The following is a 13,606-nucleotide window of genomic DNA, read 5'->3' on the forward strand; positions in this document are numbered from 1 at the left end:
TTGTCTACCTTTGGTCCCCACCCTGCACTCACCCGTGGCTCCTAGAAGCTGTCAGCGTGTGACAGCAGCCATACCCCCAAAACAGCTTTAACTGGCCAGCTAAGCCAGGTAAGGGTAGCCAATAGATCATTCAGTGAGTCCGGAACTTTCCCTGCATGCGAAGACAGCCTCTGGTGAATTGAGCGGACGAGACCCATAGTGGGACCAGTGGTCAAGAAGGCAGTTTCTGCACATGTTGTAGAGGGAGGTGAGGAGCAGATGGGGCTTGTCAACCTGGAAAGGTAGCCCAAATTCTGACCATAAACCTTGCAGGATATCTTCGTGAGATCAAAATGGTAAGGAGTAAACCCTACACAAATACAGAGTACAGTGGTACCTCGGGTTACATACGCTTCAGGTTACAAACGCTTCAGGTTACAAACTCCGCTAACCCAGAAATATTACCTCGGGTTAAGAACTTTGCTTCAGGATGAGAACAGAAATCGTGCTCAGGCGGTGCAGCAGCAGCGGGAGGCCCCATTAGCTAAAGTGGTGCTTCAAGTTAAGAACAGTTTCAGGTTAAGAACAGACCTCCAGAACGAATTAAGTTCTTAACCCGAGGTACCACTGTACAGTCCCTAAGGCAGTTGGATGGTGCCTCATAACCTCCTTCTGGCAACTCTTGCAGCCAAGCTGGTGCCAAATGTATTACTCGGCTTTCCTTTGGACCACATCAGCAAGGCTGGACAGACTAGGATCTCCATACACACTGCCCAGACTTGCGACTTTGGTACTGATAATGCAGCGGTTTGACTTCACCCCTGGAAGTGCACTCCATTGTCTCTCGAGACAGATGGATGCCAAAAGAACCACCAAGGCTGAGAGAAGACTGGCTCCCCTCAGGTAAACAAGAGAATTTGTGGCTGATGTGAGGTCAAGACAAGGAAGGCCACCTAGACCTTCTCCATTCTTCTGGAGCCAGATAGGCAGGTTGGGGTAACTGGGCCCCCCCATTAATCACCATCCATTTTAAGCAGACTTTAGCAACTATGAATTTCACAGTAAAACAAAAAGAAAAAACACCATTCCTAGTGCTGCCATAGTGCAAAAGCATGGAGCCAATTCACAGATCCTTACGGCTCCTCATAGTTTTACACGGTCTCCCCCCCCCCCAATAAATAAATTGATTCATTCATCTGTGTCTGCATATGTGTCCTGTGATTTCTTCGTGGTTTTGTTGGTCCCCTGTGCAAAAGTCATGAAAACCCATGGAGACCCTGAATCAGTGTTTTTGCACTAGAACTGCAATTTTTTACTATGTACCAGTGTAAAGCTGATGATGTATTTTTAGGAAAAACATATCAAATCATGCTGATTCAAGAAGGTAACATTTAATTCTACTGGAACCAATTTTTACTCAGACCCTGTGGAAAAGCAAAAAGCATGTGTGGCTAGGCGCATTTTCTGTTTCTATCTGTTGGAAGTGAGGAGGGAGTGGAAACTCTGTTACTTTCTCAAAATTCCAAAATGTGTCCATGGGCCCATAAAGACTGATGAACCCTGAACTAGAAGCTAGTGAGCTTCTCCCTCAAGCTGGCTTCATCACAAAACATATCTGAGCAGCTGCCGGGGCCATAGGCGCCGACTCCATGGGGCTTGAGGGGGCTCGAGCCCCCTCAAAAAAATTTTTGGGGGGGCTCAGCCCCCCCCATAATCTCGGGCGCCCTTCCAGCAGAGCGCCGGGGGCGGGGGCTCCTGCCTCGCTGCTTCGCAGCACCACCGCCACTGCCAAGGCACTGCCGGGGGGAATTTCCTTCCTCCTGGCGGTTTCAGCCCCCGCGAGAACAGGGGAATCCCGACTGGCCACACCTCCCAGCCAGCCAATCGGCTGGCTGGGGGCGTGGCTTGCCCTATTTAGGGCCGGAGCCACTTTATTTGCATATTCATGAGCTTATTTATTATTCATGAGCTTTCCCGGGCCCCCCCAATATTTTTTATAAGTCCGCGTCCCTGGCCGGGGCCCACCAGTGATATCTGCTGTGGGATCCCCTTTTAAAAAATAAAATAAAAAATCCAGCACTCAGCACTCTAAGGTCCAGGCAGTGGTGTCAAGAGTTTATTTAGACTCATTGCTGCTGACCGCTATAGTCGCCAGTGGAGGCACCAGAAGGCATTTTGCTGTGGGTTCGCTGAAGCTCAATGCATCTGCTTGCATAAAGCGAACAACTTACAGGCACAAGTGTGTTTCAAACTGACATCGACTCTCACAAGGAAAATCCTAGACCAGATCAAGCCTAAGAGAGATGTTTTCCTTTGCCTTATGCTCTCTCTGTGGCCAAATACAACCCTAGTTTCATCGGAATACAAAACTTCCAGTAAATCTACGCACTGCTTCAAGATTTAGTACAATTACTCTTCTCACTAAGCAATCCTTCAGTACCAACATCTCTTTTGTCACTACATCCAAGCGATCTATGCACAAAGCCATTACACATAAATTACTTGACAATGGGCTGTGGACTACACTGACAACTTTTTTAATGAGTTCCGTCCATTTTCAAATCTACATTTTTATTTTAAGCCACAATGACTGAATCTCTCGAGTTTCACAACTTGCTTATTACATATGTGTTTTTAGAAATGGAACATTTTCATTTGGCTTTGGCAAACAAGTGCTTGTCAATGCAACTCCAATCAAACCATTTGTTCCCACAAGATTTTAGAACCACTTTATGGGACCGTCCAGGAATAAACACCGTAAGCATGTAAGAGAGAGACACCTTTGGGTGTTCACCCTATTCAAACGTGCCGGGAAGAAAATGTTCAGAAATGTTATTCATCCTGCACAAAGTGCAACATATCAAAAATCCAAGCAGCTGCAGGATAGAGCTGCTCCAAACACTTATATCCCTGCTTATATCACAATTAACAAGCTATTGCAAATATAACATTATGTGATCTGCCAGTAAGAGCTGCTTTATACCAGCATTCCAGCGGTGTCCACTATGAGAAGCACATAAAGTGGGAAGGAAATACACATGCCTCCGAACATGCGGTGCGCAAAAGGGAACGGCAGCCAATCACAGCTCCCCTACCCATTTCCCCAAGCGCTTGAGGACACGTGTCTCCCTGTCACAATTCATACTGGAGTAATATGGACAAGTTCAAACGGCAGTTTCCTCTGCAATAAATGCAACACTTGGGTATTAAAACCAGGAAGTGTATACCTTGAAAGCAGCAGGGATTTTCCCTGGTGGGCTCAAAAGCGCAATTCCAGACACTGCGCACTTCTTGCAATTGCTGCTGTCTGTGATGTGTCAGATAAGTCAGCGTGTGTGCATTTACAGACACCGTGCGGACGGCAGGGATCGGATGCACATCTGCCCCCTTTTCAAACAACTGAAAGGCCCACGCCTTTCTGCAAGGAGAAATGCAACAGTCCCCCCCCCACCCCCGCAAAATACAAGAACCAGTGTGTCTTGCTAAAAGCCTCTCTTGCTGTCAGGACCCTTCAGACTGAGGAGATTCTGCAGCCCCCTGCAGATCTGGTTTTTTAGGGAAGCAGAACAGGGAACTGCTGGCTCATGACTCAGGCTTATGCAGTGTGACAAGAAGACTGGCTTCCCTCCTGACTTTTTGCATCTGCACGTACTCCAGGGGCAGTTGCATTTGCAAGAGGGTTCGTATGCAAATGGACAGCCTCCTGCGCTCAAATGGTGACTCCGGAGGCAAGTATGCAGAGGCAAGCCTCCTGCCTCCTGCCCGCTTCTCCTCCGAACTGGCTTTTAAACCAGCTGCCCTATTGAGCAATACTACTGACATATAGAGAAACTCATGCCCCCCCCAAAGCGAGATATCAGCAGAGAGAGGGGGAAGGGGGAGGACCAAGCCGCTGCCTCTGCTCTTGTTTCAAGCAGATGGCTTCCTGGAGTGGGATTTATTTCTGCAGGAGGTAGAAGCCAGCGGTGGCCTGCAGCTCTCATTGTACAACTGCTCTCACAAGGGCTGCCGAGGAACCAAACAATGGGTTAAATTCGATTTTAAATTGACGACAGTGCGATGATTAATTAACTCTACTGAGATCAGCCAAGATGCACTGCTGGGAAACCGAGATATACAGCAGACTTTAACCCGTTGCGTGGGTTTTTTTTTTGTTTTTTTTTTGCATTTAAAAAGCAGTAGTAATGCAGTTTAAGCAAACAAGGGGGTGGTGGTTTAAAAAAGGCCAGCTCGAGAAGTTGCTGTTTGTCCTTTCCTTTTCCCCAAAAAGCAAACGCTCGAGAAAGAAAGCCAGTTTCGTTAAAACTGTCTCGCCCCCAACCCCTTTGTAGGCAGATTTGAGGCAGTTTTGCTTGCCTGGCGGGTTTTTCCGGGCAGACTTGGGCTGCTTCAAGGCAAACTTGCACTAAGGCGGTCACAGGTCGGACCTTATGGAGGATTTTTGGTGTTTTTTTAATTAAAAAAATATAAATGTGGGAATTTTGTTTTTTTCCTTTCCTTTCCCTCCCGCAGCCAGCAGCAGAAACTTCCCTGGGACTTTTCTCAGGGTTCCACCAACTTTTAATTGCATTCCGCTTCTCCACGTCTATCCTGGAGGAAAGTGCAGCCAACTTTTCGGAATGGGCTCTTCTCGCCAGCCCGCTGGGCAGACAAGGAAGGTTCGCGTACTAAGCGAGGCTGCTTCTCCAACCATCCCCTCCCCACCCCGACCAGCTTCTCTGGGAACAGATCCCTTAATACGTACCAGGCTCGTTGCGTTGTCAATAAGATACAGTACTAACAGGAAAAGGCGCTCCGTGCATGACTTTGCAATCCACAGCTGCAAAAAAGCAAGGAAACTTTCATGGCTCATCCATGAAGGAAGGAAAATAAGCACCTATGTGGAACATGGAGACCCCCCGCACCCAGCAATGGGGGAATAAAACGTGCTCTTCCCGGAAGGTTAGTATCTTCCCCGGACAGACCCTCCGAGAGGGAGGCTCGGCTGCGCTTTGCTCTGGAGCTGGACGGAGCCCTCCTAGTGAAAAGTAAGATGCGAGCTGGATCGCCACTCCGGAGTCGGATTGCTTACCTCTCGACCCCGGACTCTTGGGGCCACTGACTAGCGCAACTTCAAAAGTTTCACTGAAGACGCCCCTGAACAGTATAGTGCTTAGGTCAACAAAGGTGGGAGGAAAGAGGAAAGAAGCAAGCATAAAACTGATTTGAAGAATCAAGCATAAAACTGTTCTATGATTCAAATGCATCTAATGATGCAAAAAAATTGGCTAGAATATACATTTGGCTTATTTCCTGCAGTTTAACACTGTTCACATGTGGGACAAATATTCCCTAGTGCTAAATGGCCTCTAGCATTCCGCAAACTCCAAATATATCAATTCTTATTAATAACGGTGATAATATTTGTTACTTGCTTGTTGCACACAAACTAGCAACATATTTAAAAACATAAGCACGAGTAAAAATACACTACAGAAAGAACAGTCACAAGAAGCACATGCCATTTCTACAAATACTCAAAGCCATCCTCCAGCAGAAAATTTTTAATGGCCTTTTATTTAAAAATTAATGTATGTACACAATATTCACTCAAAAGTTTGATCTTATGCATTGTTGGGAATGATTATTCCTATTTATTTAAACTGATTTAGGCATGCCTAATACTTCTTAAGATCAGACTGTAGAAGAATTAGGTGCTGTCAGTGCTCAAATTATTATTGCCTACAACAGAGATTTGATACAGGCACATTGGGAGTTAAGGACCTCTCCCTGTAGCCACCCTTATTGACATAGGCATACCAGCAGAGTATCCAAAGCAGATCCTAAGGTATAGGCAGGATAGTACAGGTAGGTAAAGGGACCCCTGACCATTAGGTCCAGTTGTGGCCGACTCTGGGGTTGCGGCGCTCATCTCGCTTTATTGGCCGAGGGAGCCGGCGTACAGCTTCCAGGTCATGTGGCCAGCACGACTAAGCCGCTTCTGGCGAACCAGAGCAGCACACGGAAACGCCGTTTACCTTCCCGCCGGAGCGGTACTTATTTATCTACTTGCACTTTGTCGTGCTTTCGAACTGCTAGTTTAGCAGGAGCAGGGACAGAGCAACGGGAGCTCACCCTGTCGCGGGGATTCGAACCGCTGACCTTTTGATTGGCAAGTCCTAGGCTCTGTGGTTTAACCCACAGGTACAGGTGTTCAAATAAATAGCTTTGGCCTAAACCATTTATGGCTTAAAGGGTTAAAACCAGCACTTTTAAATTGGCCTAAAATGCACTGGTGTCTTAGACTGGCTGGATGCAGAGGAGTAGTGGGAGACATCAGCTGGGGAACAGTCAAGGGACAAAGGCTCAGAGCTCAGGGACTGGTGGTGGGATGGCAATGAGTGGTCAGAGGGAGAAGATTGGGAAGAGGTGGTGTTGGAAGCTGAAGAGGCAACAAGGTTTAGTGAGTAGGAGGAGCCTGTGGCAGAAAGAAGTCCAGAAGGAGAATCTGAGGAAGAGGGAGGGCCAAGAGGCAGAGATAAGTTAGTCTGGAGAAGAAGCTAAGGTGTCTCCCACTCCTGCTCCAATCACCTCCCCTCACCCCTGGTCTCCAGAACTAGAAGAGGTATGGAGGAGAAAGAGCAGACAGGTGTGCTGGCAGAATCTTGGGGCGACCTGGGAGAGGAGGCGGCTTTAGACAGCTGTGGGAAGGCAGGGACCCTCAGTCCCCACAACTACCTCAAAGGGGAAAAACCTATGGGAAAGAGTTGCTGTGCTCACTAAGCATGGCACTACTGAGCAGCCTGGTTCTTCTAATAAAGTGTTAACTTAGTCTGTGTGATTTATTGCTGACCCACTCCTGACAACAGGCAACCACTGCAGCTGATATTATAAAGATGCTGCTCACCTTGTCCCCAATAGTACTCTGGCCGCCACATTCTGAACCAGCTGAAGTTCCTACAATATCTTCAATAATGCGCACATAGTAAGAGCATGGATCACTGTGGAAAAGTCGGCCTTCTGTATATAGTTTAAGCCAGGAGCATTCCTATTCTAAGATTGCCAACCCAATCCAATATCAGCTGTAAGCCACCTTCCAGAACTCGGAATCTCCCTAACCACAACACCTCAGTCTTGCTTAGATTAAACCTCAGCTCATTTGCTCACACCCATTCCAGAACTACTGCCAAGCCCTGGTTTAGGATTCCGACAGCCTCTTTTAGATCAGAGGGTGCAAAGGAAAGGTTGACTGATAACAATGCAGTATAAACCTTCGGATGGCTTTCCTGGAAAATTCATGTTGTACAGCTTGCAGCTAAAAATGGACTCTACAAGCCAATGGCCACCAGACAGAGCAAAAGTCCCCCAACACCATTTTCTGGGAATGACTATTCAGGAACAACCTGAACTATTGTAATACAGAGCCTCCTAAATCCCAATAATTGACCCAGGATGTTACAGTTGATAGTACTTACTGAAAGCCTCTGAGGTCCAGGAGGATTGAGGTAGCATCCTACCCCTGTCCACTCTATCTTGAATCATCCACCAGGGTGATTAAGGTTCCTTCCATCCTATAAATAACCCTGAGCCCAGATTGGACTGGATCCAAGTAATAATACAAAACTGCCTAGAGTTGAAAAGCCACAATGTGCTCTATCACCTTGCTTTGTAAAAAATGCAAGTTAGACAGAATGGTATTTGTTAATTGCCAAATAATTTAAAGTCAGTTATAGGAGAAGTCTCACTTTGCATCCTTGAGATAGGAACCGCTCCTTATCTTAGGGAGGCACTCACTACCTCCTAGGTCCTTGATTTCACAACCATGAAGGGGAGGATCAAGGGGGAAGTTAAAGGCCTCACTACTCCAAGCTATTTAACCACATCCTCGGGTAAAACAAGCTGAAAAGTATCTGCCCCAACAGTGCAAAATAGTATTCTGATCCCATCCATCTCTGCACACCAACATGCATGCTCAGGTTAAAGATTTCGTGTAAAACTGCACACATCATTTAGAGCTTATTGGAAGAAAGTAGCTGAGCTACAAATTTAAGAAAAAAACCAAGCACTTTGCATTCTGCAACATTGTGGTTGATATGACCACCATCAAAACAGCAAAAAACTTACAGTACATGCCTCTTCTGAGCTAGAAGTAAAAAGCCAGTCACAAAGACCACACAATCAATGCCTGATCATACAGTTCAGTTCTCTCTGCTTTTATCATCACAGCAATCCTGTTAGGCTGAAAGGAGGAGTTGCCAAAGTTCACCTACCGTATTTTTCGCTCTATAGGACGCACCGGACCACAAGACGCACCTAGTTTTTAGAGGGGGAAATCAAGAAAAAAAATATTAACCCCCCCCCCAGCCCCAAAGAGCAAAGAAGCCAAGACAGCAAGCGGGATCCATCCTGCTGGCTGTCTTGGCTTCTGCCATAGCTGCACAACCTCTCCAGCCAGGAGCTAAACCTCTCCAGCGCAGCTAAAGAAGCGTGGCTAAAGAAGCCAAGGCAGCGAGTGCGATCCATCCCGCTCGCTGCCTTGGCTTCTTTAGCCTTACGCAGCCTCTCCCAGCTGGAGAGGATGTGCGGCTATGGCAATTCCTCCACCTCCCGCAAAAGCCCACAGGAGCCGCACACCCTTTAAGGAGCGCGCTGCTCCTGCAGGCTTTTCTACGAGGAGGGAGAAGGCAGCGTCAGTCCCTTCTCCCTCCTGGGGAAAAGCCTGCAAGAGCCGCGCGAAGCTTGTGGGCTTTTCTTGGGGGCTTTTCCTGCCTGCCTCCCCCCTGCATTTGCTCCATAAGACACACAGACTTTCCCCCTTAGTTTTTAAGGGGTAAAAAGTGCGTCCTATGGAGCGAAAAATACGGTAATTAGATTTGAACCCTGGTCTTCCTAGCCTAAACACAATGCTCAAACCACCACAATTTATATACATAGCCTCCTGCAGCTGTTGAAACCAACCTAGATGAAGCTACTCATGCACATAAACAACAAGGATTGCCTGTACTACATAATTGCATCCAATCCCACCAATTAAAACACAAATATGCTTATTAGAAGCTTTCTACTGGTTTTCTGTTGTCCATTTGCAAAAGACAAACAGCGCTAGATACTTAAGGTAATTTAACATCACCAGTGCCAGTTACCAATTTTTGTTTTACCCCATGCTTTTGACAGCAGCTTGATTTCCATATATTAGTCAGGTGATAAGCATTTAGAAACTTCCCCTGGTGATTTATCCATACCAAATTGTGGTTAAAAACAGACAAATTCAACAGGCTAGGCTTCTCCTCCCCCCCCCCCGGGTAGCTGGCAGCTATAAAGTAATTTAGGACAAATAATATAACTCAGTATATATCTAACCATTGTTTCCTATCATAGTAGAAAGTATTCAGGTGAGCTGTGAGAAGGCACCACACCTTAGAATATTCATAACCACATTCATATTTCCATATGGGAGTACTTTGCTCTCACTTTGACTTCAGTCGTAAAGCATTACATTGCTGTTGCCCTCAGATTTAATTACTGTTCTCTTTGTTCTGTAAAGTAGTTGCTACATGTTTATCTGCGCTGGGTATGACCAAATATTTTGCCTGTTAAGAGGGCACCCTAACTAAAGTACTTGCAAAAGGGGATGGGAGGTGTAACCATAGATCAGAAGGTGGTGGTTGTTTTGTTAAAATTTATATACCACCCTTCATTTGAAGAATAGTTAGTTAAAACAAAACAACAACCCCCAAACATCTATACTAGTATGAACTACTAATGAAGCATGACACCAGCTTACATCACATTCAGATATAAAGAGAACTGTAGAGCCAAATATTATTTATAGGACAAGTATAGTTTGTCAGTTATGGGAATTAATACTGAGATTACAGTACCTTGACACCTTGTTTCTTATCCCATTTATAACCCATTTTACAACCTTGATGCTTATTTGTATGCATGGTTTTATCCCTATCACATACGTCAGTAAATGTGCATTAATGGATCTGATCCATACACACAACATTTGACTGGGTACCAGTTTATGCCCACAAAAGCATCCAGCAGAAAACAATTAACCACTGACATCACCTTGCAGACAAGGATTGCCATTTCACTGGAGGCAGTGATGACTGAATGAAATAAGTATATACAAATTATATAGAAAACTATGATGGGCAGAATAATAGCACTTTTCGCTTTTCACTAAGCCTTATGTTTTCAGAAATGTGCAGGAATTGAGTGCATTTATTTATTTATTTATGTTATTGAGGAATAACCTTTTGAAATGAAAATTTCCCAAGGCTATTTCACATCTACTTATTTATTTATCAATAAAATAATTTATAGGCTAATACAGTTAATGTAATAACACTTGAAACTAGTGTCTAAACCAGTGTCAACAGCAGGCTACAACTGTTTCCAATTAAACCAGTAAAAAGCCATAGCCTTTTTAAAAACAGAAATGAATGACAGTTTAAAGTCCAACTCACCATTTAAATAAAGAACAGATTGAAACAGAAACGTATTTAAAGCCCACCTAAATGCAAGCAGGGAGTGGGCTTGACACACCTCTCCATGATGAGTGGGCAAGTTTCATAAATGTGGGGCCGCAGTTCAAATGACATGTCCTTTTCTTTTTTTTAGTACTCTATGCAATTCTACCAGATCTGCCAAAGGTTGGAAGACATGGTGTGCTATTGATTTAGCCGGAAACTCTTTTTTATGGCAAGAGCAGAATAGCGCAAAGACCTTTTATAAAGTCAAAAGTATGAGTGTGAGAAAAGCCTTGATGGAAGAATTAAAGGTGATGGAAATTCTAAGAAAGTGCCTCACCCTGAGTGAAATATAAAGCAAGAACTTCTCATAGGCCCTGCTTAAATTTTCAACAGTGTGTATTTTCTCTTCTTGCAACACTTCCTTCCTATAAAACATGGGTAGGCAAACTAAGGCCCGGGGGCTGGATCCGGCCCAATTGCCTTCTAAATCCAGCCTGCCGATGGTCCAGGAATCAGTGTGTTTTTACATGAGTAGAATGTGTCCTTTTATTTAAAATGCATCTCTGGGTTATTTGTGGGACATAGGAATTTGTTCATCCCCCCCCCTTCAAAATATAGTCCGCCCCCCGCCCACAAGGTCTGAGGGACAGTGGACTGGCCTCCTGCTGAAAAAGTTTGCTGACATCTGCTATAAAACATACTCCCATGTACATCAAAATGATGTCTGTACTACAGCAGCAATTGCCACGTTGAGGGTCATGCTCCATTAGTGGGTTAAGGGACTTCTGTGAGGCTTCCTAGGAGGACAGGCTGTAGTTTAAGAGACTAGAGTGTTATGTGGGAAATGTCACATTCAGAAACTAGAAACAGGATCACGAAACCTTTAATTTTCAGCACGTCAGTCCCACAGAACAGAAAAAGGTGATCTACTTCAAATTGCATAAGCAAACCAATCTCTCCAATGAGCTGTGTTTCTGCAGTTTTGAAACAGCATCCTTAAGAGTGGAGTATGGTCCAGTGAGCAGCTTCTTAGGCTTGGACTTGAATGAGTGGGTTTGTCTGCTACGGATGCACTAAGCAGCCTGGGATAAATCCCTTTCCCTCACCTTCAGATCCTCATCTGTAAAAAGGCAAAATAAGTTACCTACCTAGTGCATAACTTCAAAGGTTAGACATAGCAAGGGTCAAAACTGACTGCAAGGTATCCCCTTAGAATTGGATCTAAAAGACCCCCTTTGCTGTGTTCCTATATCTGTTGATGATGCAAAGAAGTTTTATCTATCCCTTACAAGGAACATCATTGTAAATACTGAAATGTCTTTACTGTTTTAAAGTGTTAATTGCCACAATCTTTTATTTGTTCACTTTGAATTTGGAGATTTGTATGGCATGGCTCAAACTGCATTTTAGCTATCTAATCTTTGGCTATGTACACATTAGCAGCTTAAAATGCAGCAAACTAATTTCCCCCCACTGTGTTTCAAATACTGGTACTTTTAAACATTGCTGTACACAGCAGAGAGAGAGTGGGGACATCTTCATTTGATGCACATTACCTGACCTGTATCTCCATGTCCCCTGTCCCTCCTGTTCAATAGAGCTGTCATCTGCCCATGCACAATGGCTGTCTCAAATGTACACATCTCAGCTTGTGGCTTACGTTTTCAAACTGGATGGAAGCTGGTTTGAGGGAAAGTGCACCAAACACAAGTATTTATAAAGAAACAGAAAAATACGCATGGATTGTGGCTAAATATACCAGTGGTGGGAGCACACTGGAGCTGGAACGAATGGTAATGTGTGGACAGCCTTTATTTCTACCTCTTTCATAAGGGCTTTTTGAAGGGGCATAAATAGAGATTATAAAAAAGAGTAGTTTTGTATCACAGTGAAAAGTTAAAGAATTTTTTTTAACACGGGTGGCGCTGTGGGTTAAACCACAGAGCCTAGGACTTGCCGATCTTCCGATCTTCCGATCGGCAGTTCGAATTCCTGCGACGGGGTGAGCTCCAGTTCCTCGGTCCCTGCTGCTGCCAACCTAGCAGTTTGAAAGCACGTCAAAGTGCAAGTAGATAAATAGGTACCGCTCCGGTGGGAAGGTAAACGGCGTTTCCATGCGCTGCTCTGGTTCGCCAGAAGTGGCTTAGTCATGCTGGCCACGTGACCCGGAAGCTGTACGCCGGCTCCCTTGGCCAAGAAAGCGAGATGAGCGCCACAACCCCAGAGTCAGCCACGACTGGACCTAATGGTCAGGGGTCCCTTTACCTTTAATGAAATGTGAAGGTGATGGTTACAGGGTGTTCCACCTTCAGAATCCACTTTGGACAACACCTTTATTATTAATTATTATTATTAATTGAATTTATATACAGGCCCATACCAGGGGGTCTCAGGGCGGTTCACAGAATAAAATCAAGATATAAAATCACAAATACATAATAAAAACAAAAACTATAATGTAATCAGGAAATTCTTCATTAAGGCAAGATGTTACACAAAGGGAGGCAGGCTTTTCCCTTTTTTTTAGTACTCTGTGCACTTTTTTGTACCCAGATCTGCCAACTGTTGGAAGGCATGATACCGAGCTGCTTGGTGTGCTGATTTAGCTGAAAACTCTTTTCATGCAAAGAGCAGAATAGCACAAAGACCTTTTATAACGTGAAAAGCACAACAAAGAATTCTGGATAACGCCAAGGCTTGCCACAATTTTGTGCCTAGTAAAGGGCATTACATAACTGCAATGATATATATATATATATAAACCTGCGGCAATTGCTTTTTTAATGTGTCGTCCCTCCACCTCACGCGCGGCAAGGCTATGCAATGATCAACTCTGCCAGTGGAATTTCCGCCCGTCCTGCCGTAGTTAAAAGCCAAGAAGCCCGACCGGGGGGCGGGGGCTGTTGGGGGAGAAGAGGGGGCGGCGGAACATCAGAAAAGAAGGCGCATATCTACGCGCCCTTCTCAACCGCGGGATCTTCCTTGCACTGCAAGTGGGCTGGACTGGATGACCCTCGGGGTCCCTTTCCCACTCGACCTCCCCCTGAGGCCCATTCGGGGACGCCTGGCCGCTCTCCCTTCCCACTTCCCCTGAAGCCACACAGCCGGCCTCCTCAGTTGGAGCGGGCGGAGAAAAGGGAGCCGAGGCGGCCGGTGGGAGGAGA

The 13,606-nt window shown here is 45.4% G+C and overlaps 1 protein-coding gene across 2 annotated transcripts in view; it reads right to left on the reverse strand.

Annotated features, from left to right (window-relative positions):
* Positions 1–13,339, reverse strand: part of TET1 (tet methylcytosine dioxygenase 1) — a 79,482-nt gene extending 66,143 nt beyond the window's left edge. The window contains exons 1-3 of one of the 2 annotated variants that reach the window (XM_081189543.1): positions 13,206–13,339; positions 5,051–5,130; positions 4,724–4,798 (exon numbers count right to left, since the gene is read on the reverse strand). The gene's annotated coding sequence lies outside the window, so the exon portion shown is untranslated. Of the gene's footprint in view, positions 1–4,723; positions 4,814–5,050; positions 5,131–13,205 lie in introns of those variants that run through there. The other variant, XM_081189542.1, reaches the window with a different exon arrangement.
* Between the last annotated feature and the right edge of the window lie 267 nt (positions 13,340–13,606).

This window comes from Podarcis bocagei, assembly GCF_964188305.1.
Source record: "Podarcis bocagei genome assembly, chromosome: 4".
Classification (NCBI taxonomy): Eukaryota; Metazoa; Chordata; class Lepidosauria; order Squamata; family Lacertidae; genus Podarcis; species Podarcis bocagei.